This window comes from Sinohyriopsis cumingii, chromosome 10 (assembly GCF_028554795.1).
Source record: "Sinohyriopsis cumingii isolate HCF-2022 chromosome 10, ASM2855479v2, whole genome shotgun sequence".
NCBI lineage: Eukaryota > Metazoa > Mollusca > Bivalvia > Unionida > Unionidae > Sinohyriopsis > Sinohyriopsis cumingii.
In genome coordinates this window covers 48,658,257-48,677,482 of record NC_142970.1, presented here as the reverse complement: position 1 = coordinate 48,677,482, position 19,226 = coordinate 48,658,257, and the positions used below count along the sequence as shown (strand labels likewise).

At 34.8% G+C, this 19,226-nt stretch overlaps 7 non-coding genes across 7 annotated transcripts; all 7 read left to right on the top strand.

Moving 5' to 3' along the window:
- The first annotated feature begins 507 nt into the window (after window positions 1-507).
- Trnak-cuu (transfer RNA lysine (anticodon CUU)) lies at window positions 508-580 on the top strand. The gene has a single exon. It is a non-coding gene; the product is annotated as a tRNA-Lys (tRNA).
- Window positions 581-3,329: 2,749 nt separating this feature from the next.
- On the top strand, window positions 3,330-3,402 carry Trnak-cuu (transfer RNA lysine (anticodon CUU)). Its single transcript has one exon. It is a non-coding gene; the product is annotated as a tRNA-Lys (tRNA).
- A 2,749-nt stretch (window positions 3,403-6,151) lies between these two features.
- Window positions 6,152-6,224, top strand: Trnak-cuu (transfer RNA lysine (anticodon CUU)). Its single transcript has one exon. It is a non-coding gene; the product is annotated as a tRNA-Lys (tRNA).
- Window positions 6,225-8,973: 2,749 nt separating this feature from the next.
- Window positions 8,974-9,046, top strand: Trnak-cuu (transfer RNA lysine (anticodon CUU)). Its single transcript has one exon. It is a non-coding gene; the product is annotated as a tRNA-Lys (tRNA).
- A 2,748-nt stretch (window positions 9,047-11,794) lies between these two features.
- On the top strand, window positions 11,795-11,867 carry Trnak-cuu (transfer RNA lysine (anticodon CUU)). Its single transcript has one exon. It is a non-coding gene; the product is annotated as a tRNA-Lys (tRNA).
- A 2,749-nt stretch (window positions 11,868-14,616) lies between these two features.
- Window positions 14,617-14,689, top strand: Trnak-cuu (transfer RNA lysine (anticodon CUU)). The gene has a single exon. It is a non-coding gene; the product is annotated as a tRNA-Lys (tRNA).
- Window positions 14,690-17,438: 2,749 nt separating this feature from the next.
- Window positions 17,439-17,511, top strand: Trnak-cuu (transfer RNA lysine (anticodon CUU)). The gene has a single exon. It is a non-coding gene; the product is annotated as a tRNA-Lys (tRNA).
- Window positions 17,512-19,226: the final 1,715 nt, after the last annotated feature.

The following is a 19,226-nucleotide window of genomic DNA, read 5'->3' as shown; positions in this document are numbered from 1 at the left end:
CGAAAGTTTTTGTAAGGTTATTAATAATTTGATTTATTTGATTTTAGAGTTTGACCCAAATATGTTGTTCATTTATCCCGCCATATTCCTGTTTTTTGTTTGTATTAAGTTTGCTTAGACTTTCTATCTTATGGTACGTGAAATTGTATAATTGCACTGAATAGAGAAATAGTCTGTTATCGTTTCAAAAAAAGTATTTCGCAAGAGACCTTTTGGGTTCAAGGTAATCACAAAATACATTTTTCTAATTTTACATGGTTAATCATATACGATATATTTTCCTTCAGTTTGGAAGTTAATCTTTGGTGCATAAGTTTTAATGACATGGTCTCATAATTTTGCCATATCGATGTATCACACGAAAGAGTTTGTTATCGAACATTCTTTTTTTTCAGTCACCATGAGTAAATTTTATGTGAAATAATGACAGCTAATGTTGTTTTTTTATTATGATATATAAATACGATGTCTCTTGATGAGAAAAGTCAATAGATGTTAACATTATCTGCCCGGTTAGCTCAGTCGGTAGAGCACGGGACTCTTAATCCCGGGGTCGTGGCTTCGAGCCCCACATCGGGCGTGTATATTTTAATAGCTACAGCTTTGTTTGTAAATACAGTTTTTAGTGGCGTATTTCTCATCAATATTTTGCCGTAGTAATTTGCACTTTCTCAAAATTCCACAGCAAAACACCTCTTTTGTTCAATTTGCTTGTAAGGTAGGTAAACATTTGAATTATTTGACTTCTGAGCGTAACCTGGTCACCCAAGAATCATGTTCGTTTTTCGAAATGCCATCTCGTTTTATTTTCATTAAGTGTTTTCGAATTTTCCTCTTCATTTGGATACGAGGAATTGCATAATTGAGTTGAATAAACACATTTTCTTCTTGCTATAGTTTTTTAAACAAATATCCCATAAGAGACCTTTTGTGATTCGACTAGTCCCATATTAGCTTTTTTAATTTTAAGTGTTCTGTAGCTAATTATAAGTGATCTATCGTTCAGACATCAGCAGTTAATCTGTTACCGTCATATAAGTTTCTGGTAGGGATCTTTCACACCAAAGAATCTGGTAACGAATATTCTAAGATAAAGTGGTATATGCTGTATTGAGCTTAATACATAATAACAATCACAAATGTTAAGGACAATCGTCCATGTAAAGTTCTAAGACTAAATAGAAGGTATATAGTCGTGTTAGATATGGCACATCACCATCGGATGTTGAAGAAAAAACTTTCTATTGGCTGTTGACTTATCAGACTAAGGTTTGTTTTGAGAAAGGTACAGCTAGTAATATCGTTCTTCAGTCATCGCCTGGATATTTATGTCATGGCATGAACTAAATACTGCGTTGTAATTAGTCGATAGTGAAACCATTATTCTAAAGAAATTTTTAATTAACATGGAACAATATGACACCGGAAGCAGACGAATTCACAATATGAACAATCTCGGCCTTTGCTGTCCTAACCAACATCCTGCAGTTTACAAGAGGAGTATCACCAAGCACATCAGATCGATGTGTATTCGTGCAACTACTTCCAAACTATATTCAAAATAACAAAGTCAAACCAAAATAGAAAATATTCAAAGAAAGGTTTGATGATTAAATATAAGGTATATATTCATATTAGATGTGATAAGAACACATCGGGAATTGAAGAAACGACGTCGGACTGGCTCTTGGTTTGTATAACACGTTTCTCTTGCTCTGAGAAGGCACAACTAGTGTTCGTCATTTAATATCGCACGGCTATTAACGTCAGATCGTGAAACATACCTCCCACGTAATTCGTCACAATTGGGGGCTTTATATTTAACAAATTTGTTTCCCTTGATCAAGATGCCGGCGGAAAGAGACAAGTTCACGATCGGGTCAATTTTGGTCAATCATATCCTAAATTACATGTTGCACTCCACAATTACCGAAAACATGAAACTGATGTGTATTCTTACAACCAATCCCTACGATATTTCACAACATGACGGATGTGATGTAGCGACGTTTCAATCGGCTGTCTTATCAGCGTACAGACTGGTACAAGGCTGTAAAAATGCTAAAGGTTATTCACAATACGTTCAGTGACATAAGGCGACTGAGAAAAATACCTAATTGTATTGTTCTTTTCAAGTCAATTTTCCATTAACAGACGAACATAGTGATATAGAAACAGGCATCTAAGCAAAACACAAATAACACAAATACGTCAGCAAACACACACAAACAAGGAGAGGTTCATAGTCTTCAAGACTAATTTTTATGTGTAATAAATCCAGCGGATGTTAAAGCAAATACGTCGGAAATGAAAAATATAGCGTCTGCCTTTTCTTTGCCTGTCTAATGATACATCTCGATAGACTTTTTTCACATACGAATGACTGGTTTATATTGTATGAGACATTTCTTGACGAGAAAAGGTAATATATGTTTACAATATCAGTCGGTAGAGCACGGGACTCTTAATCCCGGGGTCGTGGGTTGGAGCCGCACATTGGGCGATTCGATTTTGATTATAGTGTTTTATATGACAGGGGACAATTTTATGTGATAAAATAACATTTTGCACACTGTCTTAACATTTTACTACGCATCATTGTGAGTTAAGAATACGAAATCAACTTGAGGAGAAAAGGGAATAACTGTTATCAATATCAGCCTGGTTAACACAAGACTGGTAAATACAACTTTTAGATGTATATGTCTCCTTATTGTTTGCTTTATATAGCTGATGATTAGGTTGAACAGTGCTGAACTTTTTTATAGTTTGTACTTTGCCATAAACTTCCACACCGCGTCATCGTGGAGTAACATGTTTTGCGAAAGTTTTTGTAAGGTAATTAATAATTTGATTTATTTGATTTTAGAGTTTGAGCCAGATATGTTGTTCATTTATCCCGCCATATTCCTGTTTTTTGTTTGTATTAAGTTTGCTTAGACTTTCTATCTTATGGTACGTGAAATTGTATAATTGCACTGAATAGAGAAATAGTCTGTTATCGTTTCAAAAAAAGTATTTCGCAAGAGACCTTTTGGGTTCAAGGTAATCACAAAATACATTTTTCTAATTTTACATGGTTAATCATATACGATATATTTTCCTTCAGTTTGGAAGTTAATCTTTGGTGCATAAGTTTTAATGACATGGTCTCATAATTTTGCCATATCGATGTATCACACGAAAGAGTTTGTTATCGAACATTCTTTTTTTTCAGTCACCATGAGTAAATTTTATGTGAAATAATGACAGCTAATGTTGTTTTTTTATTATGATATATAAATACGATGTCTCTTGATGAGAAAAGTCAATAGATGTTAACATTATCTGCCCGGTTAGCTCAGTCGGTAGAGCACGGGACTCTTAATCCCGGGGTCGTGGCTTCGAGCCCCACATCGGGCGTGTATATTTTAATAGCTACAGCTTTGTTTGTAAATACAGTTTTTAGTGGCGTATTTCTCATCAATATTTTGCCGTAGTAATTTGCACTTTCTCAAAATTCCACAGCAAAACACCTCTTTTGTTCAATTTGCTTGTAAGGTAGGTAAACATTTGAATTATTTGACTTCTGAGCGTAACCTGGTCACCCAAGAATCATGTTCGTTTTTCGAAATGCCATCTCGTTTTATTTTCATTAAGTGTTTTCGAATTTTCCTCTTCATTTGGATACGAGGAATTGCATAATTGAGTTGAATAAACACATTTTCTTCTTGCTATAGTTTTTTAAACAAATATCCCATAAGAGACCTTTTGTGATTCGACTAGTCCCATATTAGCTTTTTTAATTTTAAGTGTTCTGTAGCTAATTATAAGTGATCTATCGTTCAGACATCAGCAGTTAATCTGTTACCGTCATATAAGTTTCTGGTAGGGATCTTTCACACCAAAGAATCTGGTAACGAATATTCTAAGATAAAGTGGTAAATGCTGTATTGAGCTTAATACATAATAACAATCACAAATGTTAAGGACAATCGTCAATGTAAAGTTCTAAGACTAAATAGAAGGTATATAGTCGTGTTAGATATGGCACATCACCATCGGATGTTGAAGAAAAAACTTTCTATTGGCTGTTGACTTATCAGACTAACGTTTGTTTTGAGAAAGGTACAGCTAGTAATATCGTTCTTCAGTCATCGCCTGGATATTTATGTCATGGCATGAACTAAATACTGCGTTGTAATTAGTCGATAGTGAAACCATTATTCTAAAGAAATTTTTAATTAACATGGAACAATATGACACCGGAAGCAGACGAATTCACAATATGAACAATCTCGGCCTTTGCTGTCCTAACCAACATCCTGCAGTTTACAAGAGGAGTATCACCAAGCACATCAGATCGATGTGTATTCGTGCAACTACTTCCAAACTATATTCAAAATAACAAAGTCAAACCAAAATAGAAAATATTCAAAGAAAGGTTTGATGATTAAATATAAGGTATATATTCATATTAGATGTGATAAGAACACATCGGGAATTGAAGAAACGATGTCGGACTGGCTCTTGGTTTGTATAACACGTTTCTCTTGCTCTGAGAAGGCACAACTAGTGTTCGTCATTTAATATCGCACGGCTATTAACGTCAGATCGTGAAACATACCTCCCACGTAATTCGTCACAATTGGGGGCTTTATATTTAACAAATTTGTTTCCCTTGATCAAGATGCCGGCGGAAAGAGACAAGTTCACGATCGGGTCAATTTTGGTCAATCATATCCTAAATTACATGTTGCACTCCACAATTACCGAAAACATGAAACTGATGTGTATTCTTACAACCAATCCCTACGATATTTCACAACATGACGGATGTGATGTAGCGACGTTTCAATCGGCTGTCTTATCAGCGTACAGACTGGTACAAGGCTGTACAAATGCTAAAGGTTATTCACAATACGTTAAGTGACATAAGGCGACTGAGAAAAATACCTAATTGTATTGTTCTTTTCAAGTCAATTTTCCATTAACAGACGAACATAGTGATATAGAAACAGGCCTCTAAGCAAAACACAAATAACACAAATACGTCAGCAAACACACACAAACAAGGAGAGGTTCATAGTCTTCAAGACTAATTTTTATGTGTAATAAACCCAGCGGATGTTAAAGCAAATACGTCGGAAATGAAAAATATAGCGTCTGCCGTTTCTTTGCCTGTCTAATGATACATCTCGATAGACTTTTTTCACATACGAATGACTTTTTTATGTTGTATGAGACATCTCTTGACGAGAAAAGGTAATATATGTTTACAATATCAGTCGGTAGAGCACGGGACTCTTAATCCCGGGGTCGTGATTTGGAGCCGCACATTGGGCGATTCGATTTTGATTATAGTGCTTTATATGACAGAGGACAATTTTATGTGATAAAATAACATTTTGCACACTGTCTTAACATTTTACTACGCATCATTGTGAGTTAAGAATACGAAATCAACTTGAGGAGAAAAGGGAATAACTGTTATCAATATCAGCCTGGTTAACACAAGACTGGTAAATACAACTTTTAGATGTATATGTCTCCTTATTGTTTGCTTTATATAGCTGATGATTAGGTTGAACAGTGCTGAACTTTTTTATAGTTTGTACTTTGCCATAAACTTCCACACCGCGTCATCGTGGAGTAACATGTTTTGCGAAAGTTTTTGTAAGGTAATTAATAATTTGATTTATTTGATTTTAGAGTTTGAGCCAAATATGTTGTTCATTTATCCCGCCATATTCCTGTTTTTTGTTTGTATTAAGTTTGCTTAGACTTTCTATCTTATGGTACGTGAAATTGTATAATTGCACTGAATAGAGAAATAGTCTGTTATCGTTTCAAAAAAAGTATTTCGCAAGAGACCTTTTGGGTTCAAGGTAATCACAAAATACATTTTTCTAATTTTACATGGTTAATCATATACGATATATTTTCCTTCAGTTTGGAAGTTAATCTTTGGTGCATAAGTTTTAATGACATGGTCTCATAATTTTGCCATATCGATGTATCACACGAAAGAGTTTGTTATCGAACATTCTTTTTTTTCAGTCACCATGAGTAAATTTTATGTGAAATAATGACAGCTAATGTTGTTTTTTTATTATGATATATAAATACGATGTCTCTTGATGAGAAAAGTCAATAGATGTTAACATTATCTGCCCGGTTAGCTCAGTCGGTAGAGCACGGGACTCTTAATCCCGGGGTCGTGGCTTCGAGCCCCACATCGGGCGTGTATATTTTAATAGCTACAGCTTTGTTTGTAAATACAGTTTTTAGTGGCGTATTTCTCATCAATATTTTGCCGTAGTAATTTGCACTTTCTCAAAATTCCACAGCAAAACACCTCTTTTGTTCAATTTGCTTGTAAGGTAGGTAAACATTTGAATTATTTGACTTCTGAGCGTAACCTGGTCACCCAAGAATCATGTTCGTTTTTCGAAATGCCATCTCGTTTTATTTTCATTAAGTGTTTTCGAATTTTCCTCTTCATTTGGATACGAGGAATTGCATAATTGAGTTGAATAAACACATTTTCTTCTTGCTATAGTTTTTTAAACAAATATCCCATAAGAGACCTTTTGTGATTCGACTAGTCCCATATTAGCTTTTTTAATTTTAAGTGTTCTGTAGCTAATTATAAGTGATCTATCGTTCAGACATCAGCAGTTAATCTGTTACCGTCATATAAGTTTCTGGTAGGGATCTTTCACACCAAAGAATCTGGTAACGAATATTCTAAGATAAAGTGGTAAATGCTGTATTGAGCTTAATACATAATAACAATCACAAATGTTAAGGACAATCGTCAATGTAAAGTTCTAAGACTAAATAGAAGGTATATAGTCGTGTTAGATATGGCACATCACCATCGGATGTTGAAGAAAAAACTTTCTATTGGCTGTTGACTTATCAGACTAACGTTTGTTTTGAGAAAGGTACAGCTAGTAATATCGTTCTTCAGTCATCGCCTGGATATTTATGTCATGGCATGAACTAAATACTGCGTTGTAATTAGTCGATAGTGAAACCATTATTCTAAAGACATTTTTAATTAACATGGAACAATATGACACCGGAAGCAGACGAATTCACAATATGAACAATCTCGGCCTTTGCTGTCCTAACCAACATCCTGCAGTTTACAAGAGGAGTATCACCAAGCACATCAGATCGATGTGTATTCGTGCAACTACTTCCAAACTATATTCAAAATAACAAAGTCAAACCAAAATAGAAAATATTCAAAGAAAGGTTTGATGATTAAATATAAGGTATATATTCATATTAGATGTGATAAGAACACATCGGGAATTGAAGAAACGACGTCGGACTGGCTCTTGGTTTGTATAACACGTTTCTCTTGCTCTGAGAAGGCACAACTAGTGTTCGTCATTTAATATCGCACGGCTATTAACGTCAGATCGTGAAACATACCTCCCACGTAATTCGTCACAATTGGGGGCTTTATATTTAACAAATTTGTTTCCCTTGATCAAGATGCCGGCGGAAAGAGACAAGTTCACGATCGGGTCAATTTTGGTCAATCATATCCTAAATTACATGTTGCACTCCACAATTACCGAAAACATGAAACTGATGTGTATTCTTACAACCAATCCCTACGATATTTCACAACATGACGGATGTGATGTAGCGACGTTTCAATCGGCTGTCTTATCAGCGTACAGACTGGTACAAGGCTGTAAAAATGCTAAAGGTTATTCACAATACGTTAAGTGACATAAGGCGACTGAGAAAAATACCTAATTGTATTGTTCTTTTCAAGTCAATTTTCCATTAACAGACGAACATAGTGATATAAAAACAGGCATCTAAGCAAAACACAAATAACACAAATACGTCAGCAAACACACACAAACAAGGAGAGGTTCATAGTCTTCAAGACTAATTTTTATGTGTAATAAACCCAGCGGATGTTAAAGCAAATACGTCGGAAATGAAAAATATAGCGTCTGCCTTTTCTTTGCCTGTCTAATGATACATCTCGATAGACTTTTTTCACATACGAATGACTGGTTTATATTGTATGAGACATCTCTTGACGAGAAAAGGTAATATATGTTTACAATATCAGTCGGTAGAGCACGGGACTCTTAATCCCGGGGTCGTGGGTTGGAGCCGCACATTGGGCGATTCGATTTTGATTATAGTGTTTTATATGACAGAGGACAATTTTATGTGATAAAATAACATTTTGCACACTGTCTTAACATTTTACTACGCATCATTGTGAGTTAAGAATACGAAATCAACTTGAGGAGAAAAGGGAATAACTGTTATCAATATCAGCCTGGTTAACACAAGACTGGTAAATACAACTTTTAGATGTATATGTCTCCTTATTGTTTGCTTTATATAGCTGATGATTAGGTTGAACAGTGCTGAACTTTTTTATAGTTTGTACTTTGCCATAAACTTCCACACCGCGTCATCGTGGAGTAACATGTTTTGCGAAAGTTTTTGTAAGGTAATTAATAATTTGATTTATTTGATTTTAGAGTTTGACCCAAATATGTTGTTCATTTATCCCGCCATATTCCTGTTTTTTGTTTGTATTAAGTTTGCTTAGACTTTCTATCTTATGGTACGTGAAATTGTATAATTGCACTGAATAGAGAAATAGTCTGTTATCGTTTCAAAAAAAGTATTTCGCAAGAGACCTTTTGGGTTCAAGGTAATCACAAAATACATTTTTCTAATTTTACATGGTTAATCATATACGATATATTTTCCTTCAGTTTGGAAGTTAATCTTTGGTGCATAAGTTTTAATGACATGGTCTCATAATTTTGCCATATCGATGTATCACACGAAAGAGTTTGTTATCGAACATTCTTTTTTTTCAGTCACCATGAGTAAATTTTATGTGAAATAATGACAGCTAATGTTGTTTTTTTATTATGATATATAAATACGATGTCTCTTGATGAGAAAAGTCAATAGATGTTAACATTATCTGCCCGGTTAGCTCAGTCGGTAGAGCACGGGACTCTTAATCCCGGGGTCGTGGGTTCGAGCCCCACATCGAGCGTGTATATTTTAATAGCTACAGCTTTGTTTGTAAATACAGTTTTTAGTGGCGTATTTCTCATCAATATTTTGCCGTAGTAATTTGCACTTTCTCAAAATTCCACAGCAAAACACCTCTTTTGTTCAATTTGCTTGTAAGGTAGGTAAACATTTGAATTATTTGACTTCTGAGCGTAACCTGGTCACCCAAGAATCATGTTCGTTTTTCGAAATGCCATCTCGTTTTATTTTCATTAAGTGTTTTCGAATTTTCCTCTTCATTTGGATACGAGGAATTGCATAATTGAGTTGAATAAACACATTTTCTTCTTGCTATAGTTTTTTAAACAAATATCCCATAAGAGACCTTTTGTGATTCGACTAGTCCCATATTAGCTTTTTTAATTTTAAGTGTTCTGTAGCTAATTATAAGTGATCTATCGTTCAGACATCAGCAGTTAATCTGTTACCGTCATATAAGTTTCTGGTAGGGATCTTTCACACCAAAGAATCTGGTAACGAATATTCTAAGATAAAGTGGTATATGCTGTATTGAGCTTAATACATAATAACAATCACAAATCTTAAGGACAATCGTCAATGTAAAGTTCTAAGACTAAATAGAAGGTATATAGTCGTGTTAGATATGGCACATCACCATCGGATGTTGAAGAAAAAACTTTCTATTGGCTGTTGACTTATCAGACTAAGGTTTGTTTTGAGAAAGGTACAGCTAGTAATATCGTTCTTCAGTCATCGCCTGGATATTTATGTCATGGCATGAACTAAATACTGCGTTGTAATTAGTCGATAGTGAAACCATTATTCTAAAGAAATTTTTAATTAACATGGAACAATATGACACCGGAAGCAGACGAATTCACAATATGAACAATCTCGGCCTTTGCTGTCCTAACCAACATCCTGCAGTTTACAAGAGGAGTATCACCAAGCACATCAGATCGATGTGTATTCGTGCAACTACTTCCAAACTATATTCAAAATAACAAAGTCAAACCAAAATAGAAAATATTCAAAGAAAGGTTTGATGATTAAATATAAGGTATATATTCATATTAGATGTGATAAGAACACATCGGGAATTGAAGAAACGATGTCGGACTGGCTCTTGGTTTGTATAACACGTTTCTCTTGCTCTGAGAAGGCACAACTAGTGTTCGTCATTTAATATCGCACGGCTATTAACGTCAGATCGTGAAACATACCTCCCACGTAATTCGTCACAATTGGGGGCTTTATATTTAACAAATTTGTTTCCCTTGATCAAGATGCCGGCGGAAAGAGACAAGTTCACGATCGGGTCAATTTTGGTCAATCATATCCTAAATTACATGTTGCACTCCACAATTACCGAAAACATGAAACTGATGTGTATTCTTACAACCAATCCCTACGATATTTCACAACATGACGGATGTGATGTAGCGACGTTTCAATCGGCTGTCTTATCAGCGTACAGACTGGTACAAGGCTGTACAAATGCTAAAGGTTATTCACAATACGTTAAGTGACATAAGGCGACTGAGAAAAATACCTAATTGTATTGTTCTTTTCAAGTCAATTTTCCATTAACAGACGAACATAGTGATATAGAAACAGGCCTCTAAGCAAAACACAAATAACACAAATACGTCAGCAAACACACACAAACAAGGAGAGGTTCATAGTCTTCAAGACTAATTTTTATGTGTAATAAACCCAGCGGATGTTAAAGCAAATACGTCGGAAATGAAAAATATAGCGTCTGCCGTTTCTTTGCCTGTCTAATGATACATCTCGATAGACTTTTTTCACATACGAATGACTTTTTTATGTTGTATGAGACATCTCTTGACGAGAAAAGGTAATATATGTTTACAATATCAGTCGGTAGAGCACGGGACTCTTAATCCTGGGGTCGTGATTTGGAGCCGCACATTGGGCGATTCGATTTTGATTATAGTGCTTTATATGACAGAGGACAATTTTATGTGATAAAATAACATTTTGCACACTGTCTTAACATTTTACTACGCATCATTGTGAGTTAAGAATACGAAATCAACTTGAGGAGAAAAGGGAATAACTGTTATCAATATCAGCCTGGTTAACACAAGACTGGTAAATACAACTTTTAGATGTATATGTCTCCTTATTGTTTGCTTTATATAGCTGATGATTAGGTTGAACAGTGCTGAACTTTTTTATAGTTTGTACTTTGCCATAAACTTCCACACCGCGTCATCGTGGAGTAACATGTTTTGCGAAAGTTTTTGTAAGGTAATTAATAATTTGATTTATTTGACTTTAGAGTTTGACCCAAATATGTTGTTCATTTATCCCGCCATATTCCTGTTTTTTGTTTGTATTAAGTTTGCTTAGACTTTCTATCTTATGGTACGTGAAATTGTATAATTGCACTGAATAGAGAAATAGTCTGTTATCGTTTCAAAAAAAGTATTTCGCAAGAGACCTTTTGGGTTCAAGGTAATCACAAAATACATTTTTCTAATTTTACATGGTTAATCATATACGATATATTTTCCTTCAGTTTGGAAGTTAATCTTTGGTGCATAAATTTTAATGACATGGTCTCATAATTTTGCCATATCGATGTATCACACGAAAGAGTTTGTTATCGAACATTCTTTTTCTCAGTCACCATGAGTAAATTTTATGTGAAATAATGACAGCTAATGTTGTTTTTTTATTATGATATATAAATACGATGTCTCTTGATGAGAAAAGTCAATAGATGTTAACATTATCTGCCCGGTTAGCTCAGTCGGTAGAGCACGGGACTCTTAATCCCGGGGTCGTGGGTTCGAGCCCCACATCGGGCGTGTATATTTTAATAGCTACAGCTTTGTTTGTAAATACAGTTTTTAGTGGCGTATTTCTCATCAATATTTTGCCGTAGTAATTTGCACTTTCTCAAAATTCCACAGCAAAACACCTCTTTTGTTCAATTTGCTTGTAAGGTAGGTAAACATTTGAATTATTTGACTTCTGAGCGTAACCTGGTCACCCAAGAATCATGTTCGTTTTTCGAAATGCCATCTCGTTTTATTTTCATTAAGTGTTTTCGAATTTTCCTCTTCATTTGGATACGAGGAATTGCATAATTGAGTTGAATAAACACATTTTCTTCTTGCTATAGTTTTTTAAACAAATATCCCATAAGAGACCTTTTGTGATTCGACTAGTCCCATATTAGCTTTTTTAATTTTAAGTGTTCTGTAGCTAATTATAAGTGATCTATCGTTCAGACATCAGCAGTTAATCTGTTACCGTCATATAAGTTTCTGGTAGGGATCTTTCACACCAAAGAATCTGGTAACGAATATTCTAAGATAAAGTGGTAAATGCTGTATTGAGCTTAATACATAATAACAATCACAAATGTTAAGGACAATCGTCAATGTAAAGTTCTAAGACTAAATAGAAGGTATATAGTCGTGTTAGATATGGCACATCACCATCGGATGTTGAAGAAAAAACTTTCTATTGGCTGTTGACTTATCAGACTAACGTTTGTTTTGAGAAAGGTACAGCTAGTAATATCGTTCTTCAGTCATCGCCTGGATATTTATGTCATGGCATGAACTAAATACTGCGTTGTAATTAGTCGATAGTGAAACCATTATTCTAAAGAAATTTTTAATTAACATGGAACAATATGACACCGGAAGCAGACGAATTCACAATATGAACAATCTCGGCCTTTGCTGTCCTAACCAACATCCTGCAGTTTACAAGAGGAGTATCACCAAGCACATCAGATCGATGTGTATTCGTGCAACTACTTCCAAACTATATTCAAAATAACAAAGTCAAACCAAAATAGAAAATATTCAAAGAAAGGTTTGATGATTAAATATAAGGTATATATTCATATTAGATGTGATAAGAACACATCGGGAATTGAAGAAACGATGTCGGACTGGCTCTTGGTTTGTATAACACGTTTCTCTTGCTCTGAGAAGGCACAACTAGTGTTCGTCATTTAATATCGCACGGCTATTAACGTCAGATCGTGAAACATACCTCCCACGTAATTCGTCACAATTGGGGGCTTTATATTTAACAAATTTGTTTCCCTTGATCAAGATGCCGGCGGAAAGAGACAAGTTCACGATCGGGTCAATTTTGGTCAATCATATCCTAAATTACATGTTGCACTCCACAATTACCGAAAACATGAAACTGATGTGTATTCTTACAACCAATCCCTACGATATTTCACAACATGACGGATGTGATGTAGCGACGTTTCAATCGGCTGTCTTATCAGCGTACAGACTGGTACAAGGCTGTACAAATGCTAAAGGTTATTCACAATACGTTAAGTGACATAAGGCGACTGAGAAAAATACCTAATTGTATTGTTCTTTTCAAGTCAATTTTCCATTAACAGACGAACATAGTGATATAGAAACAGGCCTCTAAGCAAAACACAAATAACACAAATACGTCAGCAAACACACACAAACAAGGAGAGGTTCATAGTCTTCAAGACTAATTTTTATGTGTAATAAACCCAGCGGATGTTAAAGCAAATACGTCGGAAATGAAAAATATAGCGTCTGCCGTTTCTTTGCCTGTCTAATGATACATCTCGATAGACTTTTTTCACATACGAATGACTTTTTTATGTTGTATGAGACATCTCTTGACGAGAAAAGGTAATATATGTTTACAATATCAGTCGGTAGAGCACGGGACTCTTAATCCCGGGGTCGTGATTTGGAGCCGCACATTGGGCGATTCGATTTTGATTATAGTGCTTTATATGACAGAGGACAATTTTATGTGATAAAATAACATTTTGCACACTGTCTTAACATTTTACTACGCATCATTGTGAGTTAAGAATACGAAATCAACTTGAGGAGAAAAGGGAATAACTGTTATCAATATCAGCCTGGTTAACACAAGACTGGTAAATACAACTTTTAGATGTATATGTCTCCTTATTGTTTGCTTTATATAGCTGATGATTAGGTTGAACAGTGCTGAACTTTTTTATAGTTTGTACTTTGCCATAAACTTCCACACCGCGTCATCGTGGAGTAACATGTTTTGCGAAAGTTTTTGTAAGGTAATTAATAATTTGATTTATTTGATTTTAGAGTTTGAGCCAAATATGTTGTTCATTTATCCCGCCATATTCCTGTTTTTTGTTTGTATTAAGTTTGCTTAGACTTTCTATCTTATGGTACGTGAAATTGTATAATTGCACTGAATAGAGAAATAGTCTGTTATCGTTTCAAAAAAAGTATTTCGCAAGAGACCTTTTGGGTTCAAGGTAATCACAAAATACATTTTTCTAATTTTACATGGTTAATCATATACGATATATTTTCCTTCAGTTTGGAAGTTAATCTTTGGTGCATAAGTTTTAATGACATGGTCTCATAATTTTGCCATATCGATGTATCACACGAAAGAGTTTGTTATCGAACATTCTTTTTTTTCAGTCACCATGAGTAAATTTTATGTGAAATAATGACAGCTAATGTTGTTTTTTTATTATGATATATAAATACGATGTCTCTTGATGAGAAAAGTCAATAGATGTTAACATTATCTGCCCGGTTAGCTCAGTCGGTAGAGCACGGGACTCTTAATCCCGGGGTCGTGGGTTCGAGCCCCACATCGGGCGTGTATATTTTAATAGCTACAGCTTTGTTTGTAAATACAGTTTTTAGTGGCGTATTTCTCATCAATATTTTGCCGTAGTAATTTGCACTTTCTCAAAATTCCACAGCAAAACACCTCTTTTGTTCAATTTGCTTGTAAGGTAGGTAAACATTTGAATTATTTGACTTCTGAGCGTAACCTGGTCACCCAAGAATCATGTTCGTTTTTCGAAATGCCATCTCGTTTTATTTTCATTAAGTGTTTTCGAATTTTCCTCTTCATTTGGATACGAGGAATTGCATAATTGAGTTGAATAAACACATTTTCTTCTTGCTATAGTTTTTTAAACAAATATCCCATAAGAGACCTTTTGTGATTCGACTAGTCCCATATTAGCTTTTTTAATTTTAAGTGTTCTGTAGCTAATTATAAGTGATCTATCGTTCAGACATCAGCAGTTAATCTGTTACCGTCATATAAGTTTCTGGTAGGGATCTTTCACACCAAAGAATCTGGTAACGAATATTCTAAGATAAAGTGGTAAATGCTGTATTGAGCTTAATACATAATAACAATCACAAATGTTAAGGACAATCGTCAATGTAAAGTTCTAAGACTAAATAGAAGGTATATAGTCGTGTTAGATATGGCACATCACCATCGGATGTTGAAGAAAAAACTTTCTATTGGCTGTTGACTTATCAGACTAACGTTTGTTTTGAGAAAGGTACAGCTAGTAATATCGTTCTTCAGTCATCGCCTGGATATTTATGTCATGGCATGAACTAAATACTGCGTTGTAATTAGTCGATAGTGAAACCATTATTCTAAAGAAATTTTTAATTAACATGGAACAATATGACACCGGAAGCAGACGAATTCACAATATGAACAATCTCGGCCTTTGCTGTCCTAACCAACATCCTGCAGTTTACAAGAGGAGTATCACCAAGCACATCAGATCGATGTGTATTCGTGCAACTACTTCCAAACTATATTCAAAATAACAAAGTCAAACCAAAATAGAAAATATTCAAAGAAAGGTTTGATGATTAAATATAAGGTATATATTCATATTAGATGTGATAAGAACACATCGGGAATTGAAGAAACGATGTCGGACTGGCTCTTGGTTTGTATAACACGTTTCTCTTGCTCTGAGAAGGCACAACTAGTGTTCGTCATTTAATATCGCACGGCTATTAACGTCAGATCGTGAAACATACCTCCCACGTAATTCGTCACAATTGGGGGCTTTATATTTAACAAATTTGTTTCCCTTGATCAAGATGCCGGCGGAAAGAGACAAGTTCACGATCGGGTCAATTTTGGTCAATCATATCCTAAATTACATGTTGCACTCCACAATTACCGAAAACATGAAACTGATGTGTATTCTTACAACCAATCCCTACGATATTTCACAACATGACGGATGTGATGTAGCGACGTTTCAATCGGCTGTCTTATCAGCGTACAGACTGGTACAAGGCTGTACAAATGCTAAAGGTTATTCACAATACGTTAAGTGACATAAGGCGACTGAGAAAAATACCTAATTGTATTGTTCTTTTCAAGTCAATTTTCCATTAACAGACGAACATAGTGATATAGAAACAGGCCTCTAAGCAAAACACAAATAACACAAATACGTCAGCAAACACACACAAACAAGGAGAGGTTCATAGTCTTCAAGACTAATTTTTATGTGTAATAAACCCAGCGGATGTTAAAGCAAATACGTCGGAAATGAAAAATATAGCGTCTGCCGTTTCTTTGCCTGTCTAATGATACATCTCGATAGACTTTTTTCACATACGAATGACTTTTTTATGTTGTATGAGACATCTCTTGACGAGAAAAGGTAATATATGTTTACAATATCAGTCGGTAGAGCACGGGACTCTTAATCCCGGGGTCGTGATTTGGAGCCGCACATTGGGCGATTCGATTTTGATTATAGTGCTTTATATGACAGAGGACAATTTTATGTGATAAAATAACATTTTGCACACTGTCTTAACATTTTACTACGCATCATTGTGAGTTAAGAATACGAAATCAACTTGAGGAGAAAAGGGAATAACTGTTATCAATATCAGCCTGGTTAACACAAGACTGGTAAATACAACTTTTAGATGTATATGTCTCCTTATTGTTTGCTTTATATAGCTGATGATTAGGTTGAACAGTGCTGAACTTTTTTATAGTTTGTACTTTGCCATAAACTTCCACACCGCGTCATCGTGGAGTAACATGTTTTGCGAAAGTTTTTGTAAGGTAATTAATAATTTGATTTATTTGATTTTAGAGTTTGAGCCAAATATGTTGTTCATTTATCCCGCCATATTCCTGTTTTTTGTTTGTATTAAGTTTGCTTAGACTTTCTATCTTATGGTACGTGAAATTGTATAATTGCACTGAATAGAGAAATAGTCTGTTATCGTTTCAAAAAAAGTATTTCGCAAGAGACCTTTTGGGTTCAAGGTAATCACAAAATACATTTTTCTAATTTTACATGGTTAATCATATACGATATATTTTCCTTCAGTTTGGAAGTTAATCTTTGGTGCATAAGTTTTAATGACATGGTCTCATAATTTTGCCATATCGATGTATCACACGAAAGAGTTTGTTATCGAACATTCTTTTTTTTCAGTCACCATGAGTAAATTTTATGTGAAATAATGACAGCTAATGTTGTTTTTTTATTATGATATATAAATACGATGTCTCTTGATGAGAAAAGTCAATAGATGTTAACATTATCTGCCCGGTTAGCTCAGTCGGTAGAGCACGGGACTCTTAATCCCGGGGTCGTGGGTTCGAGCCCCACATCGAGCGTGTATATTTTAATAGCTACAGCTTTGTTTGTAAATACAGTTTTTAGTGGCGTATTTCTCATCAATATTTTGCCGTAGTAATTTGCACTTTCTCAAAATTCCACAGCAAAACACCTCTTTTGTTCAATTTGCTTGTAAGGTAGGTAAACATTTGAATTATTTGACTTCTGAGCGTAACCTGGTCACCCAAGAATCATGTTCGTTTTTCGAAATGCCATCTCGTTTTATTTTCATTAAGTGTTTTCGAATTTTCCTCTTCATTTGGATACGAGGAATTGCATAATTGAGTTGAATAAACACATTTTCTTCTTGCTATAGTTTTTTAAACAAATATCCCATAAGAGACCTTTTGTGATTCGACTAGTCCCATATTAGCTTTTTTAATTTTAAGTGTTCTGTAGCTAATTATAAGTGATCTATCGTTCAGACATCAGCAGTTAATCTGTTACCGTCATATAAGTTTCTGGTAGGGATCTTTCACACCAAAGAATCTGGTAACGAATATTCTAAGATAAAGTGGTATATGCTGTATTGAGCTTAATACATAATAACAATCACAAATCTTAAGGACAATCGTCAATGTAAAGTTCTAAGACTAAATAGAAGGTATATAGTCGTGTTAGATATGGCACATCACCATCGGATGTTGAAGAAAAAACTTTCTATTGGCTGTTGACTTATCAGACTAAGGTTTGTTTTGAGAAAGGTACAGCTAGTAATATCGTTCTTCAGTCATCGCCTGGATATTTATGTCATGGCATGAACTAAATACTGCGTTGTAATTAGTCGATAGTGAAACCATTATTCTAAAGAAATTTTTAATTAACATGGAACAATATGACACCGGAAGCAGACGAATTCACAATATGAACAATCTCGGCCTTTGCTGTCCTAACCAACATCCTGCAGTTTACAAGAGGAGTATCACCAAGCACATCAGATCGATGTGTATTCGTGCAACTACTTCCAAACTATATTCAAAATAACAAAGTCAAACCAAAATAGAAAATATTCAAAGAAAGGTTTGATGATTAAATATAAGGTATATATTCATATTAGATGTGATAAGAACACATCGGGAATTGAAGAAACGATGTCGGACTGGCTCTTGGTTTGTATAACACGTTTCTCTTGCTCTGAGAAGGCACAACTAGTGTTCGTCATTTAATATCGCACGGCTATTAACGTCAGATCGTGAAACATACCTCCCACGTAATTCGTCACAATTGGGGGCTTTATATTTAACAAATTTGTTTCCCTTGATCAAGATGCCGGCGGAAAGAGACAAGTTCACGATCGGGTCAATTTTGGTCAATCATATCCTAAATTACATGTTGCACTCCACAATTACCGAAAACATGAAACTGATGTGTATTCTTACAACCAATCCCTACGATATTTCACAACATGACGGATGTGATGTAGCGACGTTTCAATCGGCTGTCTTATCAGCGTACAGACTGGTACAAGGCTGTACAAATGCTAAAGGTTATTCACAATACGTTAAGTGACATAAGGCGACTGAGAAAAATACCTAATTGTATTGTTCTTTTCAAGTCAATTTTCCATTAACAGACGAACATAGTGATATAGAAACAGGCCTCTAAGCAAAACACAAATAACACAAATACGTCAGCAAACACACACAAACAAGGAGAGGTTCATAGTCTTCAAGACTAATTTTTATGTGTAATAAACCCAGCGGATGTTAAAGCA